This window comes from Penaeus chinensis, chromosome 30 (genome assembly GCF_019202785.1).
Source record: "Penaeus chinensis breed Huanghai No. 1 chromosome 30, ASM1920278v2, whole genome shotgun sequence".
In the NCBI taxonomy this organism is placed as follows: domain Eukaryota; kingdom Metazoa; phylum Arthropoda; class Malacostraca; order Decapoda; family Penaeidae; genus Penaeus; species Penaeus chinensis.
The window spans coordinates 7674647-7679646 of NC_061848.1; positions in this window are offsets into that span (position 1 = coordinate 7674647).

Consider the following 5000-nt stretch of genomic DNA (forward strand, 5'->3'; position numbering starts at 1 on the left):
GTCATTTGTTTTCATTGTTATTGTTGTCAGTGTCATGTTGCCAATAATGGTGGTTGTTGTTATCACCAGTAGTGCTTAGTATAATTATCATTGTTATTGTTATCATTATTCATAATTATCATAGTATTAGCAGTAATAATAATAATGGTAATAATAATAATGATAGTAATACTAATGAGAATAGTAATAATAATGATAATGATAAAAATGATACTACTAATGATAACAATAATAACAATGATAACAATAATAGATAATAACAATGATAATAATAATAACAATAACCATAATAATGCTTATAATAATAATAATAGCAATAGTAATAATAATGATAATAATAAAAATAATAATAATAGTAATAATAAAAACAATAATGTCAATAATAATAACAAATGTTGTAATAAAACTACTACTGCTACTAATAATAACAATAAAGGTAAAATTACAAATAAGAACAATAAAGGTAAAATTACAAATAATAACAACATTAACAATAATACGAAGAATTAATTTCTTATTATAACTGCTATAATTGCTAATGCTGTTATCATTTGTATTATCATCATGATCATCATTATAATAATAATGATAATCATATAAATAATAATTGTAATAACAAAGATAGTAATGATAATAATATTAGTAATAATAACCATGATGATATAAAACAAAATTCCATGATAATAATTATCATTATCACCCTAACTATCCTCATTATCATCCTAACTATCCTTATTATCATCCTAACTATCCTTATTATCATCCTAACTATCCTCATTATCATCCTAACTATCATCATTATTATCATTATCATCCTAACTATCCTCATTATCATCATTATCACCCTATCCTCATTATCATCCTAACTATCCTCATTATCACCCTAACTATCCTCATCATCACCCTAACTATCCTCATTATCATCCTAACTATCCTCATTATCATCCTAACTATCCTCATTATCATCCTAACTATCCTCATTATCATCCTAACTATCCTCATTATCATCCTAACTATCCTCATTATCATCCTAACTATCCTCATTATCGCCCTAACTATCCTCATTATCACCCTAACTATCCTCATTATCATCCTAACTATCGTCATTATCACCCTAACTATCCTCATTATCACCCTAACTATCCTCATTATCATCCTAACTATCCTCATTATCATCCTAACTATCCTCATTATCACCCTAACTATTGTCATTATCACCCTAACTATCCTCATCATCACCCTAACTATCCTCATTATCATCCTAACTATCCTCATTATCATCCTAACTATCCTCATTATCACCCTAACTATCCTCATTATCACCCTAACTATCCTCATCATCACCCTAACTATCCTCATTATCATCCTAACTATCCTCATTATCACCCTAACTATCCTCATTATCACTCTAACTATCCTCATTATCATCCTAACTATCCTCATTATCATCCTAACTATCCTCATTATCATCCTAACTATCCTCATTATCACCCTAACTATCCTCATTATCACCCTAACTATCCTCATTATCATCCTAACTATCCTCATTATCATCCTAACTATCGTCATTATCACCCTAACTATCCTCATTATCACCCTAACTATCCTCATTATCATCCTAACTATCCTCATTATCATCCTAACTATCCTCATTATCACCCTAACTATCCTCATTATCATCCTAACTATCCTCATTATCACCCTAACTATCCTCATTATCATCCTAACTATCCTCATTATCATCCTAACTATCCTCATTATCACCCTAACTATCCTCATTATCACCCTAACTATCCTCTTTATCATCCTATCATCATTATCACCATTAATATTAGTAGCAATAACACCATTATTATCATCATCATTATCATCTTCTTCACTACGAAATAATTATGTTTATTTACCTACAACATTAATTAATTATTATCCATACTATTACGATAATTCACAATGCAGTTTTTGCTTTTTCTTTTCTTTTTTTTTTTTTTTTTTTTAAGTCGTCCTCTAATTTACATGGAAGAGAAGTCGTTGGAAACATTTTGGAAAACATTTTGGATTCATATTTCGGTTCCCTTTTTTCTGCGTCTGTTTTAAAAGCATTTCGTTCAGGTTTCAACTTGAGCGTGAAATTAATGTATCTTTTAGACTTTCTTGAAGTGGTTGTCTTTCCTTTGCATGTCTGTTGTGTGCATTTCTTATTATTATTATTATTTTCTTTTTCTTCTTTTTCTTTTTTCTTTTTCTTTTTCTTTTTCTTTTTCTTTTTCTTTTTCTTTTTCTTTTTCTTTTTCTTTTTCTTTTTCATTTTCATTTTCATTTTCATTTTCATTTTCATTTTCATTCTCATTCTCATTTTTATTTTCATTTTCATTTCCATTTTCATTTTCTTTTTCCTTTTATTTTTATTTTTATTTTTTTTATTTTTCATTTTCATTTTTATCTCCATTTTTTATTTTATCTTTATCTTTATTTATATTTTTATTTTTTATTTTTCTCCTTTTTATCTTTATTTTATTTTTATTTTTATTTTTTCTTCTTTTTCTTCTTCTCCTCCTTCTTCATTTTCTTTTATTTTTTTAATCTCTCAATATTCTTCTCTTGGTTGGGTCGGGAGCTTAGAAATATTTACAAATATGGGTAAGTTAGGATAAATTTGACTAATTACTATTATTTTCCTATTTTTACTCGTTTCTCGGTGTTACCTCAATTTCGGTCAAAATAATTATTAAATAAATTATTAAGTATCTTAAACTTACCTTGGTTTACCGGTTAAGGTAAGTTAGGTCAAGTTATTAAGAACAGCTGATTTAGTTTTAGGCAAGTTAGGCTGAGTGATAAACGTTTGGGTTAAATTATATTCAATCAAGACGGATAATGCCACTGAGGATGACATTGACGTACATACAATGCCCTTTGTGAAATACTTATTAATTGTGTTAATAAATGGTTCGACAAGCTTTCAGTTATCAAGGATTTAAGTGGTAGTATTATCTATCTCATCTGTTTACCCTTTTCCTTTATTTTCGGAAATGTTCTTTTATTATTTCATATTGTTATCGTCAGTAATATTATAATTAACATCGATGATTTTATGATAACAATAACAATGCAAATAATACTAAAACTAATACTATTACTACTAATAATAATTATTATATCTACGATAATAATAATAATAATAATAATAATACTTATACTAACGATAATAATAATAATAATGATAATAATAATAATAATGATAGTAATAATAATAATGATAATAGTAATAATAATCATAATAATAATAATAATGATAATAATAATAATGATAGTAATAATAATAATTATAATAATAATAATAATGATAATAATAATGATGATAATAATAATAATAACGATAGTAATAATAATAATGATAATAATAATAATAATAATAATAATAATAATAATAATAATAATAATAATGATAATAATCATAATAATAATGATAATAATAATAATAATTATAATATTGATAATAATGATAATGATAATAATAATGATAATGCTAATAATAGTAATGATAATAATAACGGCATCGATATAAATAGCATTAAAACAAATGAAATGGCTAATCAGGTGAGGTCACTTAGCCCTACTAATTAACAGCAGAAGTGGATCAATTTAATTTAAATTTGGTTGGGTTAAATCGTGTGAAATGAATTTAGATAAGGTCAGGATAAGTCACATTATATTAGCTATTATAAAGCTGAAATGAAAATATCTTAAGCATATCAAGTTAGGTTAAATTACAATTTAATATGTATTAGTCTATACTAAATCCAAATTAGGTCAAGATGTGTTGCGTTTAATCAAAATAGGTCAAGATATTTTACGTTTAATCAAAATAGGTCAAGCTATGTTATGTTTAATCAAATTAGGTCAAGCTACGTTATGTTTCATTAAAATAGGTCAGTGCTTACCAATTTAAGATGTATTAGTCTACACTAAATCAAAAATAGGTCAAGATATTTTACGTTTCATCAAAATTGGTCAAGATATGTAATGTTTCTTCAAAATAGGTCGATATATGTTATGTTTCTTCAAAGTAGGTCAAGACTTATCCCCACATCACCGATATATATGTTTTTACTGTATAAATTAATACTATCACCAACGCTGTTATAACTTTCCCCACTATCACGTCACTTTTTTCTCCAATATGTCACCTTACTTCGAGAACTTTCTATACCGTCGGTATGGACTATATAGCCAGAGTCTTGCCCTGTTCTGATCTCTCGATGTCTTTTATTTTCTTTGTATCTTTATCTTTCCCTTCTTCGTTTTTCTACATTCACCTTTCTCAATGTTTCTCTTCGCTCTTTTATATTTTTGTTTTTCGTTTTTTTCGCTGTATATGTTGTTTCGTTTTTTTTTTATGTTTGTTTTTTTGTTCTTTTTGGTTGTTTTGTATCTCTTTCTCTTTCTTGTTTTGTTTTTCTCTTTCGCCTTTTGTTTTCTTTTTAAGTCTTAACCTCTTTCTATATCGTTCAATCTCCTTCCTCTTCTCTCCCCTGTATTTCTTTCTCTTCTTCACCTCTACTTTACTTATTTTTGTCCATACTTTTTTTCAATTTCTTTTCATCCTCCCTTCCTCCCTAAATTCCTTCCACCCCTTATCAACCTTTCTCCTTCTCTCCCTACACTCTTCCTCTCCATCTCTTTCTACATCGACCCCCTCCCCCCCTTGCCCCGCCCTATTTTTTTCTACGTCTCTTCATCACCTCCTTCTTCCTCCCCTAAATCTTTTTCTTCCTTGTCTGCTCCTTCTTCACCCCCATTAACAGTTCCCTATATCTTCCTCGTCCTCCTCCCCCCTTTCCTTTCGTACATTATCCCTGTCCCTCGTTCGTCCTACGCTCTCCCCTTTCCCCTCTCTCCCTCAATACATCTCCTCCATCCCCACCCCCCTCTTCACTTTCGCCTATACCTCCCTACTTTATATCTCTCTCTTACCCTCTCTCCCTGTCTCGTTTTACAAC